Source organism: Leucopleurus acutus, assembly GCF_964270905.1.
Source record: "Leucopleurus acutus genome assembly, chromosome: 13".
In the NCBI taxonomy this organism is placed as follows: Eukaryota; Metazoa; Chordata; class Mammalia; order Artiodactyla; family Delphinidae; genus Leucopleurus; species Leucopleurus acutus.
The window spans coordinates 77,277,965-77,303,526 of record NC_139155.1 but is presented as its reverse complement, the minus strand read 5'-3'; positions in this window follow the sequence as shown (position 1 = coordinate 77,303,526).

The window sequence follows — 25,562 nt, the reverse complement described above, 5'->3', positions numbered from 1 at the left end:
GTTTGTCGGGGACTGTAATAGGCATGACTTCGTGGTTTCACTCTCCGAGGTTGACTCCAAGCCCACCCACCCTCCATCTCATCTCTGCTTTCCCACACGAGTGCCTCTTGCCTGGAGAGCAGAGGTCTCCCTCCATCTCTGGTCCCTGCTCCGTGTCCCTTTCTCCTTGCTTGGCACTTAGTACATCTTTTCAAATACCACCATGGCTTGGTTTAAAGCTCTTGCTAACTTATACACACACACACACACATACACTCACATTCACTCACATGTACACAAGAGACAAAAGGACATCCCCACATTCATTCATAGCCTTCTGCTTATTGACACACATACACTCACACTTATACACACAACATATACATACGTATATCCAAAGCACACTCACTTACTTACATACTCATTCACACACCCACTGACACATATGCCACTTTCTTTCACACACTCTTTCTTTGCTAATATGTTTATATTAGCACACACACACATATACACACACCCCTCCCGCCCTGCACATAAACACACACTAACGCCAGCAGATTCTCTGTCGCATACACACACTGGGGCCTTGTTGGCTGCCATCTACCAAAGAACTTTGCAGTCATGTCAGAGAGGAAGAGTTCAAATGAAAATCAGACCCGGTAATTATAGGGTTTTCTACACGCACATTTTTTTTTCCCCAGGCTTGAAAACGAAAGAGGCCCAGGAGATGAGAACCTTTCCAGGGGGCTGGGGAGCAAGTAAGCAAAACCACATTTAAGAGAGTGAGAAAAACTCCCTAAACTATTTTTAAAAACCGCTGGATGGAGAAGAAGAGGACTGGCGACACAACTTGCTTGTCAACTGTTAGGTCTGACTCTGGCGTCTTGGTGCAGTGAGGTTCTGTGGGTTTTTCAAGGACAAAGCCAAGGCGTTTCCCTGTCAAGTCCCCATTTCTATCTAAAGCAAGACACTGAATACCCAGATCAACTCACTTTGGCAAACATGTAGTGAATATCTAATAGATGCTGGGCATTGGAGAAGCCACCTGGGGTACACGGATAACTAAGGGGCGTCCAGAATGGTAGGGGAAAGAGGTAAGTATTAGCTGGGGTGAATTCATTGCAAAGGCCAGAAAAGGAAAGGAGACATCTAAGGGTAGCTGGCTTCAGACGCTGCTGGATCCAGAGGCTCAGACAGACTTTTATCACATAATCACACTAAGGGTGTGGCATGGTCAGATGTGGTCACTTGGGCTGCAGGGTGGAGAAAAGACTGGGACAAGCATGGGAGCTGGAAATCCAGTTTTGGGGAGGGGAGCATTGCAATAGTCCAGGCAGAAGAGCGTGGTGGCTTGGACCAAGCGGATGTGAGGCTGGGAAGAAGTGAATGAGAGATGAGATAAGTTGCAAAGATTCGGTGATGGAGGATGTGGGGCGTAAGGAAGAGGGAGGTGTCAAGAATAATTCCTAAGTTTCTGGATTTTACGGCTGCATGGCTGGCTGAGATAGGTTATTTCTCTTACCTTAACCAAGAAGATGGGTATACAAATTTTGACTGAAAAATGATGGTCTTTTTTTCCCCCAGCATTATTGAGCTGTAATTGACAAAACTGTAAGTGTTAAGTGTACAACGTGACGATATGACATATGTATACATTGTGAAAGGATTCCCACCATCGGATTAATGAACACATCCATCACCTCGTGTAGTTATCCTTTCTGGTTTTTACTTTTTTGTGAGAACACTTAAATTCTACTGTCTTAGCAAATTTTAAATTAGGCAACATGGTATTATTAACTAGAGTCACCATGTTAAACATTCTATCCTCAAATCAGATTCATCTTGTACATGAAAATTTGTACCCTTTTGTCGACCTCTCCCTATTTCTCCCACCCCACCGCCCCTGGCAACCACCATTCTACTCTCTGTTTCTAAGAGTTCAACTTTTTTTTTTTTTAATCATTCTACATATAAGTGAGATCATGAAGTCTTTGTCTTTGTCTGGTTTATTTCACTTAGCATGGTGTCTTCCAGGTTCATCCATATTATTGCAAATGGCAGGATTTCCTTCTTTTTTAAAAAAATTATTTATTTAATTTATTTATTTTTGGCTGCGTCGGGTCTTCGTTGCTTGCTGTGCGCAGGCTTTTTCTAGCTGCAGCGAGTGGGGGCTACTCTTCGTTGCGATGCGCAGTCTTCTCATTGCAGTGGCTTCTCTTGTTGCGGAGCTCGGGCTCTAGGCGTGTGGGCTTCACTAGTTGTGGCACGTGGGCTCAGTAGTTGTGGTGCACGGACTTAGTTGCTCTGTGGCATGTGGGATCTTCCTGGACCAGGACTCAAACCTGTGTCCCCTGCATTGGCAGGTGGATTCTTAACCACTGCGCCACCAGGGAAACCCTGGATTTCCTTATTTTTTAAGGCTGAATAGTATTTCATGGTATGTATATACCGCATTTTCTTTATCCATTCAAATGTTGTTGGACATTTATATGTCTTGGCTATTTTGAATAACTCTGTAACGAACATGAAAGGCAGATTTCTCTTTGAGATAGCAGTTTCCTTCCCCTTGGGTATATACCCAGAAGTGAAATTGCTGGACCATATGGTAGCTCTTTTTTTAATTTTTTGAGGAACATCCATACTGTTTTCCATAGTGGGTGCACGAATTTATGTTTCCACCAAAAGCGTACAAGGGTTCCCTTTTCTCTACATCCTCACCAGCACTTTTTATCTCTTGTCTTTCTGATAATCACCATCCTAACAGGTGTGAGGCTATATCTTATTGTGGTTTTGATTTACATTTTTCTGATGTTTAGTGGTGTCGAGCACTTTTTCATATACCTGTTGGTCATCTTCTTTGGAAAATATGTCTATTCAAGTCTTGTGCCCATTTTTTAATTGGATTACTTACTTATTTATCTTTGCTGTGAAGTTGTATGAGTTCCTTGTATATTTTGGATATTAACCCCTTATCAGAGATGTGGTTTGCAAATATTTTCTTCCATCCTGTAAATTGTCTTTTCATTCTGTTGATTGTTTCTAAGTGTCCGTCAAACCAGATAACGTATGGTACAACTGTACATTAGGGAGCCATCTTGCTTTACTTTCTCAGGCCACCCACATAAAAATCACAAGAGTCAGGAATTATCATTATCATTGCATAGATAAGGAAGAGTGGGCTAAGAGAGGGGTATTAGTAGTGGTAGCAGTAGTAGCCCTGGAAGGCATTATTGTAGAACTGTTAAGAGGACAAGATCTAGAGGCAGCCTACCTACTTGGGTTCAAGTCTCAGCCCAACATTTTACTAGCTAGGTGGCCTTGGGCAAATCATTCCACTTTCCTATTCCTCAGTTTTTTTTGTCTTTAAAGTGGGGTAAATTTGCTGGTCTCATAGAGCTGTCCTAAAGGTTAAATGAGACAATATGTGCAAACTGTTTAAACTCACCTCTGCATATAGGAAGCAGTCAATAAAGATGAGCTATGTCATTATTGTCAATGACACCCTCCTCATAGTTAGTGGGATGTGGTTATAGTCCAGGTCATCGTTGCTACTCAGTATTTCCTGACCTTGTTTTGGAGGGTTTGCACTTCCCCAAAGCTTGGGGTTAGGAATGACCATGGCTAAATGACTTACTTTGGCCACAAAATGTAAGTAGAAGTGATATGTCACTTCTGAGTGGAAGTTTTAAGAGCTGGTATGAAATTGAACACATCTGTCTTTCTCTTTGCCATGGTGACCAGCAAGGTTCTGGAGGTTGGATGATCTGTCAGCCTGGTTCCAGAGTGAGGACATGGGGACAGAGCCCCCAGTTGACCTACAATAGCAATGTAGTGTGAATGAGAAATAGAGCTTTGCTGTTTTAAGATCCTGAAACTGGGGGTTGTTTGTTACTGCAGCAAAATCTGTCCTATTCTGACTGATACACTGATGGGCACTAGGAACTGAACCATAGGAATCTTTGTTAATCAAATAAATATTTCAGAGATTCACACCTCCATGACGATGTGCAGTAATCCCACTGTATAGATCCAAATAAAGACAGGGGGAAAAACTTCTTTAGCTTTTGGAGAGAGATTCTACTCAGCTCTGAAGTACCCTGAAATGGATGTTTATTGAAAGAAAATACAGGCTTGATGGCAAGTATAAGCTTTTATATATAATGAAAATGGAAGTGAGTATCACTGTACACGTGAAAAGGAAATCTATAAAAACCACAGAGCATTTCACAGAACTAGAACAAAAAATTTCACAATTTGTATGGAAACACAAAAGACCCCGAATAGCCAAAGCAATCTTGAGAAAGAAAAACGAAGCTGGAGGAATCAGGCTCCCGGACTTCAGACTATACTACAAAGCTACAGTAATCAAGACAGTACGGTACTGGCACAAAAACAGAAATATAGATCAATGGAACAGGATAGAAAGCCCAGAGATAAACCCACGCACATATGGTCACCTTATTTTTGATAAAGGAGGCAAGAATATACAGTGGAGAAAAGACAGCCTCTTCAATAAGTGGTGCTGGGAAAACTGGACAGCTACATGTAAAAGAATGAAATTAGAACACACCCTAACACCATACACGAAAATAAACTCAAAATGGATTAAAGACTTAAATGTAAGGCCGGACACTATAAAACTCTTAGAGGAAAACATAGGCAGAACACTCTATGACATAAATCACAGCAAGATCCTTTTTGACCCACCTCCTAGAGAAATGGAAATAAAAACAAAAATAAACAAATGGGACCTAAGGAAAGTTAAAAGCTTTTGCACAGCAAAGGAAACCATAAACAAGACGAAAAGACAACCCTCAGAATGGGAGAAAATATTTGCAAATGAAGCAACTGACAAAGGATTAATCTCCAAAATTTACAAGCAGCTCATGCAGCTCAATATCATAAAAACAAAAAACCCAATCCAAAAATGGGCAGAAGACCTAAATAGACATTTCTCCAAAGAAGATATACAGACTGCCAACAAACACATGAAAGGATGCTCAACATCACTAGTCATTAGAGAAATGCAAATCAAAACTACAATAAGGTGTCACCTCACATCAGTCAGAATGGCCATCATCAAAAAATCTACAAACAGTAAATGCTGGAGAGGGTGTGAAGAAAAGGGAACCCTCTTGCACTGTTGGTAGGAATGTAAATGGATACAACCACTATGGAGAACAGTATGGAGGTTCCTTCAAAAACTAAAAATAGAACTACCGTATGACCCAGCAATCCCACTACTGGGCATATATCCTGAGAAAACCATAATTCAGAAAGAGTCATGTACCACAATGTTCATTGCAGCTCTATTTACAATAGCCAGGACATGGAAGCAACCTAAGTGTCCATCGACAGATGAATGGGTAAAAAAGATGTGGCACATATATACAATGGAATATTAGCCATAAAAAGAAACAAAATTGAGTTATTTGTAGTGAGGTGGGTGGACCTAGAGCCTGTCATACAGAGTGAAGTAAGTCAGAAAGAGAAAAACAAATACCGTATGCTAACACATATATATGGAATCTAAAAAAATAAAATAAAAAGGTTCTGAAGAACCTAGGGGCAGAACAGGAATAAAGACGCAGACATAGAGAATGAACTTGAGGACATGGGGAGGGGGAAGGGTAAGCTGGGACGAAATGAGAGAGTGGCACGGACATATATATACTACCAAATGTAAAACAGATAGCTAGTGGGAAGCAGCCGCATAGCACCGGGAGATCAGCTCGGTGCTTTGTGACCACCTAGAGGGGTGGGATAGGGAGAGTGGGAGGGAGATGCAAGAGGGAGGGGATATGGGAATATATGTATATGTATAGCTGATTCACTTTGTCATAAAGTAGAAACTAGCACACCATTGTAAAGCAATTATACCCCAATAAATAAGTTAAAAAAAACTAAACCCACAGAGCATTTTAAGGGGTTAAAGGTAAAAGGAAATGGGCTTGTTATGTGCCAGTTAAATAAACAAGGGCTTCTTGGACCAGAATGGGAGGGTTTCTAGTCACCATTCAACCTTCCAGAGATGTATTTAAAATATGGCATTAGGTGCATGTGGAGTTGTGTTTTTGTCTTTTGCCACCATTCTAAACTGAACACATAAGAGCAGAGAACTAGACTTAGAAACTGGGAGTTTTAGATGTCTCAGAAAATTGAAATAAAACCCAGGCTTCCAGGAGGGTTTGCAGATCTTGGGAAACTAAGGGTTTAAACTCAGTCATGATCTGTGAGTTTATTTTTCCCAATTTCAGAAATGTATATAATACTTCAGACATATTTACTGTGGACCCTGGAAATGATGTTATTGAGGGTGAGACACTCCCAATCCTGTTTCTTGACAGTAGGTATTTTGGTGTGTGTGGTTAACATAGAAATTAATTTCCATGTTCTTGTGGCTTGGTTGTTGATGTTGTCTGGGAAAGGAGTGGGACAGAATTCACAGTCCTCCAGGTGCTCACATGGGCTTGTCTGTGGTTTGCATGCTGTGATGTCAGTGGGAATAGATTTGCTGGAGCCCATGTGTGCAGAGCCGTGGCCTCAATGACAATAATGGTAAAGGGCACAGACTTAGCAATGGATAAACCTCAATTTCTATCTCAGTTCCACCTTAGGCAATTTGTATTCTCTCTCGAAGCCTCAGTTTATTCATCTGCAAAATGGGCACACCGGTGTGTCTTAGGGTTGTTGTGAGGATAAACTGAGACAAAAATGTAAAGTAAGGCTTATCCCAGCACATAGTATATGCTCAATAAATCTGAGTGATGATGATGATAAACTGTCATGAGATGGTGGCCTGTGATGAGATCAGGTCAGACCTCGGTCTTTGGTAATTTAATTTTGCTCAGTGAAATACCATATCCAAAAGCACAATCGGGATGACCCAATGACCACTGAGATGCCAGGATAGTGGAAGTGATGTTTGGGATTTTATTAGCCAATCCCACAGCTGTAGTGAAAGCCAAGGCCTTGCTCTCTTTCAACTTGAGCTTTTACCCAAGAGTGAATTTATAAATAATTTATTTCTTCTTTTTAAAGCATCATTTTGATACCTAATGACTGGCTCCATGAGAAGAAGATCAGGTTCATAAACTTCTGTGGTCAGGAACCAAATATCATGTAACTGCCTTGTAGTTATTCTGTATACTATAGTCCTAATTTTATTTGGAGCCTCTCTTTTTCGAGAGCTCACGATTGTTCCTTCTTGTCCATTAAATCAAGTCCAAACTCCATGTCCTGACAGAAAATAACTCTCTGTGGTGCTTCCTAAGATAGATATTCCACCTTCTTGCTTCCTCATCGTTTAATATACTCTGTTCACTGCATCTTATAAGGGCAGATACATGGTACTTGTACTACCAGGTTCTAATTAGTGTCCATGGCAGACATCACTAAGTGATTTTCACTTTGACTTCTTACCTGTTGTCACCGTTGTCCTCACATAGTACTCCAGGCAACCTCTCTCCACTGACGAAGCACGGTGTATGAATAAACCTGACTTACCACCCATGACCTAGGCAGACTGGCTTTTTTTCCTGAACATTCTAGGTATTCCCCATACTTACATGGTTTTAAGTGCTGGCCTTTTTACCCAGAATTCCTTTGTCTCTGCCCAATTAAGCCCCATTCATTGTTCAAGATTTAATGCAGTTCATCAAGTTTGTACAAGCAGCCTCGGTATTATAAAATCACAAATAGCGTTTCTTTTCTTGAGTTGATTTGAAATCCTATACGATAGTTTTTCCTGATGACACAAACTCAGTTGACCTTTCCTTGTCCTGACCTCGTGAAGCATATATTATCTGAGTATGATCACGTCCACTGTATTTTTAAGCCTATGATGAATAACTTTTTGCCTCTTTGGGCTTTACGACTAGATTCTTGAGGGTAGGAGCCACATGGTTTTTTTTAGAGCAGGCAGCTCTGAGTTCAAATCCTGCCTTTGCCATTTCCTAGCAAAATGAACTTAACCTCACTGAATGTCGGGTTCCTTAAATGAAAAACGAACAGGGTAATAAAACCTACCTCCTGAGGTTTGTTGTAAGTATTCAATGCATGTAAATACCTTAGCCCAGTTTCTGAGAAATAATAAGGGGAAAATATAACGTATCTTTACATTCTGTATAAGTCATAGTGAGATGCAAAGAGCCTTGGAACAGAAGTCCCCATTTCCAACCCTGGTTTGGCCATCAGTTAGCTTGGAGAAGTCACTTCAGAGTCTTATCTTGTTCATCTACAAAATGACCTTTATGGTCCATTCTTTGGTCTGCTCCCACTTTGGTTTGTGATACAAATGGGATGCTGCTGGTGAAAGCAAAGGTGATACCCAAAATATTTATCAATCTGTATACCATGAGGATGGACCAGTTGGAACAGCTGTTGGACAGATGCTGGCTGTAACAAGTAGTATGGCCACTCTGAGTATCCACCCTTGGGGAAGGCATTCCGGAAAGCACTACCCAGATGTGAGGAATCCCTATTGTCCTTAATCCCTAGGTAAAGTGAAGATGGAAATAGTTCCTACGAATAACAGATAGCTCATAATATCGCGGGAACCTCAAAAAAGGCTGGCGCCATCAGGACTCTCAGCTGAGAGCAACGGAATCCCAACTCAGTGGGATAAGTGAAAGGTAGATTTGGATTTAGGTGTGACTGTATCCAAGGGCTCAAATGTTATGTTTAAGACAGTTTTATTCCGTTCACTTTTCATACCTGCTTTCCTCTGAACGCGCTCCAATCTCAGGCCGCTTTCCCCTTCGTGATAACAAGACAAGATGGTACCAGCAGGTCCAGGTTTATATACTGTTCCGCCAGCTTGAAGTACACCAGAAAGAGAGCTCCTTGTTTCCCAATAATCCCAGCAAAAGACCTGGAATTTCTCACTTCTCTGATTGCCTATCAGTTGGCATTTGCCCATCTCTGAGCTGATTGCTGTCTGTTGGGAGGCATTGCTCTGATTGGCAGAGCAAGTGTCTGCTTCACACATGGAAATAAGTCCCCTGCATATGAACCTTCAAGTTGCGAACTTTCAAAGGTGTGAACGTGTGTGAGTGAAAGACATCAACGTCAGGCGTGAGTGAAATTGCAGGTTGCCCTCCGTCTCCCGTCGCTGACGATCCTTCAGCTCTACCATCTCCCACCTCCTCTCCCTCCTCCAGTCAGTAACTCTTCTTGCCCATTCGCTTGACACCAGCCCCTGTATGCCAGCTGTTGCACTGTACTACTGTACTTTTCAAGGTACTGTACTATAAGATTAAAAGTGTTCGCTTTATTTTTTGTGTTTGATGTATTATTTGTGTGAAAAGTATTATAAACCGATTACAGTATGGTACTATATAGCCGGCTGTGTTCGTTGGATACCTAGGCTACCTTTGTTGCACTTACAAACAAATTGGACTTATGAATGCACTCTTGGAATGGAACTCGTTCATAGGTAGGGGACTTACTGTACTACAGGGACCAGGGGCCTTAACTGCATGGACATCCTCATGAGATAGAGCTCTGTACATCCCCACTGAAGGGAAAAGTGGGTACTACCCAGGCTAAAACAACAGCTGTCCATTACCATGGCGTAATGCAGATGAGCTAGAGAAGAACAAGATGGTCCTGTTTTTATCCGGGCTTTGTCACTTCCTGTTCACCATGAATACATAGCTCTCACATGAAAACGAAGAGTGTTGTGTCTGAATTCCTTCCGCTAAGAACCCCACTAGTCTGTGAGACTCTGCTTCCACTCATTAATACATGAGAACATGAATCTGTCATCCCACATCCTTCTTGCCCACAGAGGACAGCACGGAGAAGATGCTTCAGGGTAGGGCGTTAGTAGGATGTGGTGGCTGATGTCAAATGGGTTTGGCATGTTCTCTAAGGCTATGAATTTGCAAAGTTTTGGAATCATGAAGGAAAGGAAAAACCACGATGTGCTCATCCAGGCATTTCTTTCTTTCCTCTTATTTTTCCTCAAAGCCCTGGTACTTCGAGGGAAATGTAATCCTTATGTTTCTATTTAATTTGTAGTATACTTAGGTCATCAAAATGGAGCCTATAAAGAGTCATTTGATGTCCAGGAAGAATTATGAGCTTGTATATAAGCCTCTTAAAATGTGTGTGTGCTTGTGCATGTGTGTGTGAGTGAATGTGTGTATGTATGTTAGCACTTGAGATTTACCCCTTCAAAGCTCTGCATTTCATTAAGTTTGAACTCATCAGAAAGTGAAGTTCAGGGCTCACAGTTAGATAGAAAGATCTATTGAGAGACTAGATTTCTTTCCTTTTTCAGAGCCACACGTGGAATAAGGGAAGCATAATGCATATTTCCTCCGACCCATACAATCAAGGGTGTAGGTATCCCTCTTGATGACAGCTTTTCCATAGTGTTCTCTGTACCCATAATTCCCATTTCCTCTTAACCCTCTGCAGTCCGGCTTACATCCCTCACCTCTCCACCCACACCCGATTCCATACAAGTGGACCTTGAGGATATCCAGGTTACTGTTAAATCTAGTGTATGTGCTCGTTTTTACTTGGCCATCCAATGGGTATTTTTTTTGACTTCTCAGCAGCATTTGGCACAATCAAACACTCTCCCCTCTTTTTTTCCTTTTAATTTTTTTTTATTGTGGTAACATTGATTTACAATGTTGTGTTTCAGGTGTATGGCAGAGTGAATCTGTTGTACATATATCCACTCTTTTCTAGATTCTTCTCCCATATAGGCCATTACAGAGCACTGAGCAGAGTTCCTCACGCTATGCAACACGTCCTTATTAGTGGTCTATGTTATATCTAGTAGTGCAACACTCTCCCCTCTTGACAGAACCTCCTCACTTGGTTTGAGTAATTTCATAATCTCCCATCAATCTTCCAATGTTCCCTGTCTCTCTGGCTGCTTCCCTTATCCTTATTACCCTTCTCCTTCTCCTTATCTTAGCCCTATCCTCTTCCTCTACCCAGCCATTGGATACTGGAAATCTTCTAGGCTTAGTCCCTGTATTTCCTCCCTATATTCTCATCCACTCCCATGGACTCAATGCCATCTGTATACTAGAGGCTCTCAAATTTGTATCTGTCTCCCAGACAGCTCTGTTGAGCTCTAGGGCACGTAGCCAGGTGCCCTGTAAACATCTCCACTTGGGTATCTCAGAGGCACCCAAAACATAACAAGTTCTGGACTGAAGTCATCATCTCCAATCCCCACCCTCCCAATATATTTGTTCCCTGGTGTCTTTGCTCTGGTGAAAATCACATCATAGCATCTCTTTCATTTTTCTATCTCCATCACCGCCATGCTAGTCCAAATTACCATCATTTATTGTCTGGGCCACTGCAATGGTCTACTAATTCGACTCTCATGTCTACTCCGTCCATTCTCATTCTCTCTCTGCACTGTAGTCATAGCTGTCTTTTTAATGTACTAATCTTGCCATGTCAACTCCCACGTAAATGGTTTGCCATGGCTTTTAGGATAAAAATGAAGATCCTTCACAATGTTTATCTGCATGCCCTGGTCCCTGTCTACTTCTCCAGCTTCATGCCAACACTCTGCCCTTGCATCCTGGGCTACAGTCACTCTGGTTTCCTTTCCTTGAAGGTGCCATTTCTCCTTCCAGAACAGGCACTTTGCGTGTTCTCTTCCATCTGTCTGGAATTTCCTCCCACTCCATTCCCATTTACCTAGGTAACTCCTATTCGTCATTCCAACCTTAGCATAAGGGTCGCCACACTAGGGAAGTGTCCTGTGAACCCATGACCTATGTCAGGTGACTTTGTTCCCTGTATCCATAACATTGTGCACCTTTCCTTTTGAACACCTATCTTGGCTTGCAATTATATTTTAAAGTATGTATATAATATCATCTCATATAGGGTAATATATTTCTATTTAATGTATTAATATAGATCTCATTTTATGATTACATATATGACGTACATTTTCATACATTACATATACATGTTAATATTGCCCATTAGACTTTGAGAACAGAAACCATGTCTGTCTTAATCACTATTATATCCTCAGTGTCTAGCACGTTTTGGACATGTAGTAGATATTTCAGGTTAGATGGGGTTTATCAGTCTGGTGGCTATGAAGATACACCACGCAGATCTCCTGCCATGAGACATATGATTGACTGAAGACCCCAGCTACCTTCTCTCTGAATCCACCACCATGTTTGCACATGTCCCTTGGACTGTCCCAGCCAGTAACAGCCCTTCGGGGAAACCGATGCTGGTTTATTCATGCACGACTCTTCTAATATGCAACTTGGGTTCAAGGGCTTCTCACTGGCCTAACCAAAACATTTTAGGAACCAAGCTGCAAGACTTGGTTCAAGACTCTTCCTTCCTTTTCTCTATGCTTCCATGGGTATTGGGTCTGCATCATGGTCTGAAGACTCTGCTTCCTCCCCTTTATCTTTCATGAGCATTTCCCTCGGTGAATGTCTTGCAAGTTTAGTCTTGTCTTTGCGTCTGCATTTTTGGAGGATCCTAACTAACACAGCTGATACCAAGACTAATCCAAGAAAGCAGATGGTGTAGGGAGGGGATTTGGGACCGGTCTACTCACAGCCCAGAAGGCAAAGGAGATCACATTCCTAGTGTTCTTTGATCTCTCTAGGGTTTTCATGAACCCCTAGAGCTTGAGGAGTCTGCTTACCCCTTCCTAGTAAGTTCCTGGAATTCCTGCATGATGGAAGGTTCTGCAGAGATCTGGCCCTCCCATCTAGGAACCACTATCTCCTTCCCAAAACTTCTTCAAATGGGAATGAAGCTGGAAACTGGGGCTCAGAACCCTCATTTCATCTGCTCAGCCTCTAGGGGGCGGTATGGAACTCAGAGGCCCAGGACAACAGATGCCCGTTACTTAACCCCAGGAGCTCCCTCCACCTACCTCCTCCCCTGGCTGCCAGGCTCATACCTAGGGTTACATCCCAGCATAACCTGGTTGCTAGGCCTGGTAATGGAGGAAAGCCCGAGCTTGGTTATGGACGAGTCACGTTGATATGTGAGTTCAAGCTGAAAATGGATGGTGTTGCCCAGTAGCCACATCCAGGAGTGGCTCTGAGAGAAGGGTAAAGAGAGAAAATGGTCCTAATTGGCATAGCTGTGACCCGTGCACTGGCCATCCGTTTTCTATGGAAGGAAAAGTGACCCAGAGGTGAGAATATATATAGACTCCTGGGCAGTGGCTCATGACCTGACCAAAGAAAAGAAGGCCTGGGATACAGGCATGTGTGAATAGGACTAAGGGCATACACACACACTGTGAAGATTTTAATACACGTGGTAATGCTTCCTGTAAAAGGCATAAGGAAAAGACAAGTAGACAGAATTACTCAGCCAGTTGACATTCATGGAAGCCCAATAAAATGGACTCCTTTCCATGGCTGATCGAATAATTACTGTTGCTTCTGAATGTGCAATGGGCGAGCAACAGAGAGTAGGGCAGTATTCCTTGAAAAGACAAGCTAGCAGCTTTGTGGCAGGTTGATGATGTTGGGCTTTGTTCATCGTGATAGATACCGATTCCAGGTGTGGGTTTGCCTCTGCTGCCCACAGATCTTTGGCTGGCGCCACTCTCTGGTTGCTTGCTGAATGCCTGATCCACAGGCGTGGAACCCCATACAACAGGGCATGTGACTAGGGGGCTCATTTTACAGCTCTTTATTAGTCGTAAAATATATCACACCCCACAGGAAAAGCTGGCCTCATAAAGTTCGGGAACAGTCTTCCAAAGGTGCAACTAAAGCAACTTGGAGGTGACACTCCGGATGGATAGGGAGACATCTTTCAAGATGCAGGGTATGTACTAGATCAGAGACCCATAAATGGTGTTCCCAGCAGGAAAATTTAGTCCAGTAAGTTAAGGGATAGAAGCAGGAGTGGCCTCACTCACTATCACTCCCAATGACCTATTGGGAGATTCTGTGTTTCCTATCCCCTCTGCTCTGGGTTCTCCCAGGCTGGAGGTCCTGGTCCCCAAAGGGAACATCTTGGGGCACAGCAGATGTCACATTGAATTATAAGCTCCAGCTAAGGCCAGACCACTTTTGATTCCTTGTGTCCAGAAACAAGCCAGTGAGAAGAGGAGTTGCCATATTGAGAGGAATTATTGACCCTGATCTGCAGGAGGATGTAGGGCTTGTTTACACAATGGGGGCAGGGAACTCAGGTATGTAGAACTCAGATAATTACCTGAGGCCTCTTGGTACTCCCTTGTCCCATTATAAGTGAGAACGGAACCATATAGCAATACTGGCACATCAGATACATAGGGAACAAATGACTGACTGAATCTCAACTTCTGAAACCACACTGTCTACTTGGGTAACTTCCAAAAGGGTTAGGGGTAGACCTTTGTTGAAAATGTTTTCCCAGAGATCCAGGACTCATTTATCAGTCTGGAATTCTCTTCATTAATTCCCTTCTCCCAATCTGTGTAATCCTCATAGAAATAAGACTCCAGAAGCTCGCTCTGCAATTTCATTACTCCAGATTTGGGCACGCAGATGAAGTTTCCCCAAGCACTCTCTCTATAGAATCCCGGTTTTGAGCTAAAAGACGCTTTAAAAGTCATCTAGTCCTTTAGGCTAGGTGGGAGAATGGAGAACTGGAAAGATCAGGTGATTTATCAAAAGTCATCCTCAGGTGTTTTAGAAGTGACTTTTACTTAAATGTATTATAAATCTCAGCGATTGCTCTTCCTTTTACCCGGTTCATTGAAGTGCGAAAGGGTAACTCCAGAGTATATAATACTAGTTGTCCAGGTCATCAGTATCGTCATTATCATTATTGGTACTAGAATGATAACATAGTTATTGAATGATCAGTTTGTATTAGGCACTGTGATAAGCATTTGAACTCATCTTAAGCCTACAAGCCCTGAGAGGTACATATGAATACTGTCTCCAATTTCACAAGTGGAAATGGAGGGCTGGAGCGGTGAGTGATTTGTCTAAGCTTTGCCATCTTGGCCAGAAAGAGGGTGAAAAGGAAAGTCTGTCTCTCCAGGGTTGGAGTTCCTGACCACTATGCTACTTCTATGAACAGGCTGAAATTCTAATAAACCTACGATATTTTATTAGATACTCTGCATGGAAACCGGGGCTCAGAACTCTCATTTCATCTGCTCAGCCTCTAGGGGGCGGTATGGAACTCAGAGGCCCAGGACAACAGATGCCCCTTACTTACCCCAGGAGCTCCCTCCACCTACCTCCTCTCCTGGCTGCCAGGCTCAGGGGGCACCTGTTACTTTTCTTCTGTTTTAAAATTAAACTTAGCAGGAGAAAAATTACAAAATGTTCTCCCTGTTCTATGAATACAAAAATATCAGAGAACCCATCACACATGTTAAGTGTAACCATAACAGCTTCCCAAGCCGTCTGGTTTGACTGGATGAGCCTATCAACACCCCCATCTTTTTAGTTGGGGAAACTGAGTCTCAGGCCCCTTGAGGAGCATGTGGGTGTGTCAGGGCCATCACTCAGGCCTGAGGCGTCTCTGTCAGAGCTTTGTTGAGCAGAGCTGCTTGACCCCATATGCAGTGAAAAAATGAACAGGGATCAATACCTGTCGCTGTTCTTCTTGTCTACATTCCCTTGATGATGGCCTAAGAACAGGAGGCCAGATTCACCACGAAACTTCAGCCTACAGTAGAAACTCATTATAGCCTTGCTGGAGCTAACTTTTCCTCGTTGAACCATGAGAGATATTGAAAGGGGTGATAGGAAAGGTCAGAGGGAATTCACTGGGATCTAAGTCTTGTATGCCAGTGAGCTAATGTGGCTAAGTTTCCATAAACAGACACCCAGCCATCAACAAATGTTTATTCAATAGTCAACATAAACCCAGCTATGAAGCAGGATAGCCCAATAGTTAAAGTGTACTCTGAATCCAGGCAGATCTGGGGTCAAATTCCACTTCTGCTGTTTACTTGCTGTGGGAATTTGTGCAAGTCCTTCTGCTTCCTTCCTTTCCTCCCTCCCTTCTTTGCACATTTATTTAGGTATAACACAAAAAAGCAAAGTGCATAAAATACACAAATGCTAAGTGATTATTGATATCTCTCTACCTATCTGTCCTCCAGCAATCTATCCATCATCTCTCTCTGACTCTATGTGTCTATCCTCCTATCCATCCGTCCATCCATCCACCCATCCATCCATCCATCCATCCATCCACCCATCCATCCACCCATCCATCCATCCGTCCATCCATCTTTCTGTCTGTCTACCCATCTATCCATCTATCCATCATCTCTCTCTGACTCTATTATCTACCTACCTATCTATCTGTCTATCTATCTATCATCTATCGTGTGTGTGTGTGTGTGTGTGTGTAACCACCACTCAGATCGGGATAAAGCACCCCGTAATGTTCCCTTATGCTGCTTCTCAATCTGTATGTCCAACAAGAGGCAATCACCACTCTATCTTCCACTGATAAATTTTGCCTGTCCTTGAAACTCACATAAATGGAATCAGACAGAGCATACTCTTTGGTGTCTGGCTTCTGTCATTCAAAATAGTATCTGTGAGATTCATCCACGTTGCTGTGTGTAGCAATGGTTAATTTCTTACTTTGACATAGTATTATATTCCGGTGTCTGAATACAGCCTCATGTGGTCATCTGTTCCTCTCTTGAGAGGTGTTTATACAATTCTGAGTGTTTGGCTGTTATAGATAAAGATGCTGGGAACATTCCTGTGCTTGTTTTCTTGTGACCAGTGCCATCACTTCTGTGGGGTAGACAGCTGGGAGTGATGGGCCATTTTGCTTCTGCCTTGGGAGCCTCAGTTTCCCTACTTAATCTGCTTAGATTAAATGAGGGGCATAGTCTAACACATTATAACCACCCAATCATTTTAAGAGTTATTCTAACTGTGTGTTTTAATGCTGTCTTGCATCAACCTAGCCTCTCCTCAGAAGCACTGCCAGCTCACCATTCTAGGACCTGCTGCAGTCATGGTGAATTTGGGTTGAGCACACCAGGAATCTCTGCGTGCAGGTTCTGCATGGAAAGTTTAGGCATAGTACTCAAGGCGCACCTGCCAGAGTTAACAGTGGGTTCCTCCCACCGTCATTTATTCAGGGGACACTTCTTTGCCATTTGCTTTATTTCATCTGACCACAGAGAATGCCAAAGCTCCATTACTTCCGGCCGAGCAGGAGGGTCATAGACCCTAACCTCCAAAGAAGAACTTTTTCCTATCTTTGCTTTTTTTTTTTTTTGAACTCACGGTCCTAAAATGATATCTCAATTAGCCAGATGAGCTTCTGAAACATGAGGGAAACAAAACCTGATGTGAAGGACTCTGAAGAAATGTGGAGTGTCCCCCCGGCTTCCAGAGAGGGGCCAGGCTCACAGCATGGCATGTGAGAAATCCCCAGGGACCCTTCTTCCACTCCGGGCTTGTGGTCATGCCCTTGAATCTGCATGAGCAGAAACTTGGGTGTACCCAAATGGATCGTGGTTGGAGCTAGAAGACAGCCTCAGAGATGCAATAAATCAAGGACAATTGTAAAGGTGTTTGTGTTCTAGGCTGTTGAAACATATCTCTCCGTCTAATGGAACCTTCCCCAAGGTGCTATTAACTGTAGGCATAGGATAACATGAAGAGCTCCCCTCCCTGTCCCCTTTTTCTCCTGCAAATAATGGGATGATGTTTTATCTCCAAAAATAGCCCATTGGGCTTGGAACACTTTCCTTCCCCTCTTAGGGCTCCATGGGATTATTGGATTAGGAAGCAAAGGGCTTTTTCAGGCTTGCTGGCGTGGCTGACTGGTGTTAGAGGGCAGAAAGCCAAGGCTAGCTGAAGTGCCTGACATCTTGCAGGTTTAATAATATTCGACACCCATGTATTGAGCACTTACTAAGCTCTGTGCTGGGTGCTTCATGGTCGCAACTAATTCTTCCAATGACTTTATTATAAAATAGATGCCTCCTTTCCCCTCTCCCATTTTGAGAGAAAGAATCAAGGAGGTTGTCACCCAAGACCATGCAGTTAGAAGGCAGCAGAGCTGAGCTGAGCATCCCATAGCCCATGCCTTTAATCTGGAAAATATGTCATTTAGAAATGGCAGTTACCACTGTTGTAGTTTGATTTTTAGATTCCTAGCATTTCTCACTGACGTGCTTATTTTTCTAACAAGAAATAGAATTCGTTTTATTTTGAGAATTTTATCGTCCTCCTAACACCTAACCCAATGCCTGACAAAATCTAACCATAGTTAATTTTAGCCAAACTAACCTTCAACTACTGATTTATAAAATAAGTGAATAAAATGGTACTCGCCCAGCTTGCTCTGAGTGTTCTCTTCCCAGCTGAAGAATCTACTCGCCCCCCAGGTTTCCCAGTTGCCTTTGCGGTGATAGGGGGCACCTGTTGCTCTTCTTGATTGTCCTGTGTTTTGGACTGCCCTTCTCTGCCCCATGTCATTCTGCTGTGACTTCCCATCGGGGGTCCCTTTCTCAACTCCCCCACTATTCACCAGCCTGGCTATTTAGGGCATTTCCAACCCCTTGGATGTAGTGGATTCGTTCGGGGTGAACACGTGAGTCTGTTGCTGAGATCAGGGTGGACCCTGGGATAGAGTGGGTTTCCCTCCTTTAGAAATTCTGAGCTTCTCTAGGAATAATCTAGGCCTGATATTGTTGAGAGCCATCTTTGGTTTGGTGTCAGTTGAGCCCAGAAGAAATAGAAAGCCATGAAGCCAATGGATAGGAAAGAAGAGATGGGAGATGAGAGATGTGTGTGTGTGTGTGTGTGTGTGTGTGTGTGTGTGTGTGTGTGAGAGAGAGAGAGAGAGAGAGAGAGAGAGAGAGAGAAGTGGGGAGGGGGAGGGAAATCTAATGATATTCTCTTGGAACTTTGGATCCGGCTATGCCTGAAGCTTCTTTCTGGGCTGCCTGGGGGTACCAGGGAGATGTGCCACTGTGAGTAGCATAGTTGGAAGCCTCCGACTCCTGTAACTTTGGGTTTGCCCCAGCATTCACTCTGGGCCCACACTCTCCCAGTGCTGCTCCAGCCAATGACTGAGCCTGGTGTGGGTGCTAGAGTAGGGCCATTTCTCTTTACTCTGAGGCTTCCCATTGGTCTCACTGAGGCTGGATTGGGCAGCACTATGGTTTGAGGCTCTTTCTACCCAATCCTCCTTCCTTCCCTCTTCCTTTCCCAGGTGGCCAACCAGTGTCATCATAGGAAGCCTCTCCATCTATCCTTGTCTCCTTTTCCTTTATCCTTAACTGGCATTCCCCCTGCCCCCCAATACGTCTCATGACTGTCTAATTCTATCTCGGCTTCTGCTTCCTGTAGGGACTGAACCAACACACCAACCAATACATTCCATTGTTGCTGAAGCTAGTTGGAATTGACTCTCTGTCATTTGCAACCCAAAGGATCCTATTACGGAAGTGGGATCTAGTATGTAAAGCTGCTTTGAAAACCATAGGTCCTATAGAGGTATTGGTTATCATGATTATTTTTCTCGTAATTGTCTACTGGGAGTTAAATAACAAGAGATCAAGAGTAACTCTCCTGGATGGAGGGAGGGGAGCACTGAATTTTTATAGGAGATCCTTGAAGATGGATGTCTTCTAAACTTGGACAAGCTGTGAGGGTAGTGAGATGCTGGATGGGTCTCATACAAAGATTATCTGGGACAGGGACTCCCCTGGCGGTCCAACTGTTAAGACTCCACGCTTCCACTGCAGGGGGTTCGGGTTCAATCCCTGGTCAGGGAACTAAGATCCCACAAAAAAAAAAATAAAAATTCTCTGGGACAATCTACATGGCTGGTGTTGAAACACAAGTCTCTAGCTCCTCGCCTCTCCTGGACTTCAAACCCATCTGTCCTAAAAGTGCTTGCATGCTGGTACTTCAGTATCTCTCTTAGGCACTGGGAACTTTTCAGGTCTAAAATGCAACTTTTAATTTTTCTCCTTAATCCTCTAATTTTTTCTTTCTCTGATGTTTCTTAGGTTGCAAAATGCCCCACAGTCAATTCAGTCGTTTAGGACAAAAGTCTGGTAGTCGTTCTTTTTTGTTCTTGCGGTACGCGGGCCTCTCACTGTTGTGGCCTCTCCCGTTGAGGAGCACAGGCTCCGGACGCGCAGGCTCAGCGGCCATGGCTCACGGGCCCAGCCGCTCCGCGGCATGTGGGATCCTCCCGGACCGGGGCACGAACCCGTGTCCCCTGCATCGGCAGGCGGACTCTCAACCACTGCGCCACCAGGGAAGCCCTGGCAGTCGTTCTTGATCCTTTCCACTCCTCCTACCCTATCCCATCAATCACAATTTCTCCTTTATGAAAGCGCTCATTACCTCATTCCCCGCCCCCTAAGTAAGGCACACAATGTATGTTAGCCTGTGCCTGCCCTGTGGAAGTTACTTCCAAACATTAAATGTTAATTTCCATTTCTATTACCTCCCAAACCTGGGCTCATATAGGCTTTCATAAGTCAATAGTCAGCTTTTTAAAAAGTATTGAGATTGTTGACTTTAATTAAACTCCGAAGACGGCTTATCCTCCTATTTTCTTTTTAGGAAGAGACCCCATTATATCCAGAATAAAAGGGACAACCCTTGGAGAAAAATCAACTTCGTATGCCAAAGAAGCGCAAACTCGAGAAGGTCACCCCAACAGTGCGATCCTAAAACTCGTTGGAGATTGATGTAGGGTTGCCAATATTTTTCTTTTGCCGAGTAATATTTTAAAAAATTGCTATCTGCAATTACTAACAGTTTGTAAATGTGGAAGTCAGTTAAGACTCCGGCCTCAAAGTTTCAGTTCTGAAGTGAAGCTGCTTTTAAAGATGTCCAAGTCCAAACCCTCAGCCCCTTCTGCAAGGTGTTTACTTTCTCCCCATCTCTGGTCTCATCCTTCCTTCCCCACCGCACTCCAGCTCTGTGCCACGCAGATTGACTTACCTCCCACCCTCTTGGTCCTTTCCGTTTTCCATTCTTCTTTCTGGTTGGCAGTGTTTTCCTCCCTTTCTCTGATCCAGCGTCAGAAAACCCCCCTCCCTACCCCTCTCCTGCTTGTCCATCAGATGCAGACCTGTCCTGCAGAGGCGCAGCAGTGGAGGACACTGGGCAGTAATCAGCTGAATCCTTTTAGCTGGCAGGCATTCATCACTCGTGTTCCATTGCAAACGAGAGAATCTTTTCATAATAAATATGGAGAGAAAAGAATCTTAGAATAAGGGGCAGCCCTTGATATTGAATGCATTAACCTGTATGAACAACTCGTCATATTTTCCTTCCTTTTCAGTTTGCCATTGACTGACGGACACTTGGGGCCCCTCTTGTTTATCATTCCCTGGGTGGCTTTGCCTCTTTCTTTCCAGGTACGCTGAACCCCGAGTGAGTGACACATCTTCACCAAATTTCCATAAGACTGAGGTAGAAACTGGACTCTAATGGGGTAACTGATGGTGCTTCTTTATTTTTTCTTTATTTTTTGGCCATACCACATGGCTTGTGGGATCTTAGTTCCCCAACCAGGGATCAAACCCAGGTCCTTAGCTGTGAGAGCACGGAATCCTGACCACTGGACCACCAGGAAATTCCCTGTATTTATTCTTTCTTATCACATACCCTAGGCTCTACTATCGTGGACTTCCTAATTCCTGAGACAGGGAAACCAAGTTACACTCAAGGTTGATCAGAGAACATGGAAGGAGAGCAAGTCAGATCTCCAATGAGTTCTTGTACGTTCTCATCCTAGAGGGAGGCGTACTTTATTTATTTTACATCTTTATTGGAGTATAATTGCTTTACAATGGTGTGTTAGTTTCTGCTTTATAACAAAGTGAATCAGTTATACATATACATATGTTCCCATATCTCTTCTCTCTTGCATCTCCCTCCCTCCCACCCTCCCTATCCCACCCCTCTAGGTGGTCACAAAGCACCGAGCTGATCTCCCTGTGCTATGCGGCTGCTTCCCAGTAGCTGTCTACCTTACGTTTGGTAGTGTATATATGTCCATGCCACTCTCTCGCTCTGTCACAGCTTACCCTTCCCCCTCCCCATATGGAGGCATACTTTAAAGGACAGTTTTCTCATCTGACAGATTTAGGATCAGATTTTGAACTAATGCTTTATCTTCTCTGAGCCTCAGTTTCCCAATTTTCCAAATAATCCTGAGTTTTCCAAATTATTATAAGGATCTAATAGCATAATGTATGTGGACCGTTCAGTACACTTTCAGGCAAATAATAGACACTCAGCAATGGGTATCTGGAAAGAACATGTAATTAAATTAATCTTCACAATTCCCCCAAAGATCCCCATTTTATAGCTGTGCAAACTGAGGCACAGAGGAGCTAAGTAACTTATAATAGTAGGTATCACTTATTGGACACATACAGGTGCCAAGTACTGTGCTAAAAGTTATCTCATTTCATCATAACAACCACACAAGGTTGTACTCATATTCCTCCCATTTTACAGATGAGAAAACTGAGGCACACAGGGTTTGCCCACGTGGAGAGGGGCAATATAGGATTTGTACCTGGGTTACTAACTTCAGAATCCTTATGCTTAACCAGGGATTGGGATGGTGGGAAGGCTGCGGAGAGAGCACTGGTCACGTAAGGGAGATGGGCCGGTACGTCTGCTTTCTGCACCAGGATCTGCACAGCCCAAATATCCATGCTTCCAGAGGTTGTCCTTGACCATGTGTACGTAAGGGGGATTCTGGGCCAAACCCTGCTGCCTGGGAAGGGATATTTATAGAGGGGACATCTCCTCCACGCCCAGGACGATGTGCTTCTTACATGCTTTAGGCTCCAAGAACCTGGCTTCAAATGTACCAGCGATTCAGAAAAGAAAAACAAAAAAAAGTTCATGCTTGCTCTCTTAGGGGATTAAAAAAAAAAAAAAGCAACAAGAAACCTCTCTTATCCATCTGTAACCAAATATATTTTGTGCTTGGTTTCCTTGGGCGGCCCTTCTCTTAACGGCTTCTAATTCATAGAGACAAAAAACATAAAACAATTTAAGGCATTGGCCCACTCAGCTTGGAGAGGCAGTTTACTTCCCGGGGAGCGTTTTGGCAGGGACCTCTTGAGGTTGGCTAAGCTAGGAGGCTGGGAGGCTTACGGGGATGGAGGAAGGAAGGTTTTTTGCTTATGCCGTTCCCTGCTTGCCGAGCTGAGAGGTATTTGAGGGAAGTGGGTTGGCCCAATAATTATCTAGCTGCTAATTACAGCCAGTTGTGCAGGAATGCAGCACAGAGCCCCAGTGCTTGCCACGCCAGCTGGGAAGAGCCCTCATCCAGTGATGGATTTATGGCTGGCCGTGCAGAGCGGGATGTATGTCTTGGCTTGTGTATTTGAGAGAGCACAGCTTCTCGCTCTTTCTTTGCCTCTCTCCCTCTCTTTAATCTCGACTTCAGAAGGGAAGGAGTTGGTCATTAATTCATTTGGATTTAGAATCTGGGCTTTTTCATGTGAAAGAGGCAGAGGCCATGAGGATTCTGTGTCAAGTATACTCTGTTCAGTTAGTATTTACTGAATGAAATAAATGCATCCATAACGAGTCTTATATAATATTTACAGAACACTTTCTGGGATGCCAAAGCCTCATTATAAATACTTTTCATGGATTGTGCAATAGATTCCCATTATTACCCACATTTTACAGATGAGGAAATTTACTGAGGCTCAGAGAGGTGGGTGATTTATCCAAGGTCACACAGTGTGATGAAGCGTGTATTTAGGCCCGGCAGCCAACCAGGATACGATATGGGTGGGCATGGTGGAGGATACTGGGATGATAGATGGATGCCTTTGGGGGAAATTTAACCCAATCTCGCCTGTTTTCAGTGGTTGAGGAAGCATCCGAAGGAGTCCAGTTTTAAGCAATGGATTTGTGGCAGAATCGGGTCTTCTAACATGTTGGCCAGAGTTCCCGCCTCTCTCCCTGTTGCCTCAGAGAAGTTTTCTAAGCCCTAGAAGACTGAATTTTCACACTCTTAAACTCTGCCTTCCCGGGCCTGGCTGCCGGAAGGGAAGCAGAGACACAGCCTTGACCCCACAAAGGGTGAATAACCGTCCCGGTCTGCCTAGGACGGAGAAGCTTTCCAGAATGTGGGCTTCTCAGTGCAAAAACTAGGAAAGTTCCAGAACTGGGACAAGTAGGGCCCCCTGTGCCCACGTGACTTGGTCAACTCTGATAAATCATGCCTATTTAAGTCTGCGTCATCTAAGACATTTCCAGAACGCCATCCAGTGTTGGGCCGAGGACATGGGCTTTGGCATCAGGCCGACGTCATCATCTGTGCCATTGTAGGATGCATTGTAGGATGTTCATCAACATCCCTGGCTTCCACCCACTAGATGCCAGTAGCACCCCAACCCGCAGTTGTGACAACTAAACATGTCTCCAGACATTGCCAAGTGTCCCTTGGGTCGGGGAGCAAAATTGGTCCCAGTTGAGAACAATTGATCTACATCTTTGTTGTCTGATATGATCATTTCTGGGATCCAAGTGAATGGACTGTTTTTCGTAAAGGTTCTTGATACATGGTGCCCAGCCGTCTTCCACACAAGTTGTACCAATTTATAAGACCACCTACAGTGCGTGACAATGCCGTTTCCCTACATGCTTGCCAGGAACCATTGTTACCCATTTGGGCCTTAAGGAATCCTTGAGAAGTACTTACCCACTTCTAGATATGTATTGATAGAACAGAGAGGCCCTTATAGGTGACCCAAACCCAACATTTCACACGGGGAAAACTGAGACTGGAAGGGACAGTGGCTTGCCCCAGGTCACGCAGTGAATGAGTGATCAAGTTGGTCCTGAGTGTTGATAAATTTGCAACTTGCATTGTAATCCCGCGTTCCCAGTAATAGCCTTGATCATTCCCAATTAGATTGATTCATTGAGGTAAATCTTATTTTCCAGATTTTTCTCCCAGATGGCGTGGGATTCCTTAACATTTTTTTTTTTTTTTTATCGTGCTGGCCATGGTTAAAGGCGGTGCTTTGGTGGCGAGGCAGGGAGTGATGTATTCGCAGCAGTTGAGGGGCCGGTAAAATTTTATGGGCTTGCAGCCTGCCACGGACTGGGTTTATTATCCTTTGTAAATTCTCCACTATTTTTTCCCCTTTGAAGTCAGGAGTGATGGAACCAGTGGTCTAATTGATACAGGATGGGAAGGGGCTGGTGATGCTTACAGAGATAGGGCCAGCTCGCTCCTGCAGTTGTCTACAGTTCAATCCATGGGATTCTCAAAGGGGAATGATCTGTTGGCCCAACACAACTTCGAATAAGCTCAGGGCTTTTAGCTCTGGTCTGCACCTAGCTCTCTGACTTTGTCTCCCACCTTACCTCCTTGGGCTTACCATGCTGCAGCCACTACTGCCTTCTTTCTTTTTCTTTAAGAGCTATATCTGTTCCTACCTCAGGACCTTTGCATCTGCGGTTCCCTCTGCCTGGGACTCCCTTTCTCGAGTCCTTTTCATGGCTGATTCCTTTGATTGCTTGAGGCTTTGACTGCTACTCCACCTCCTCAGAGAGGCTTCCTTGAGCACCTTATTTAAGGAAGCTTCTCCTCACTGCATT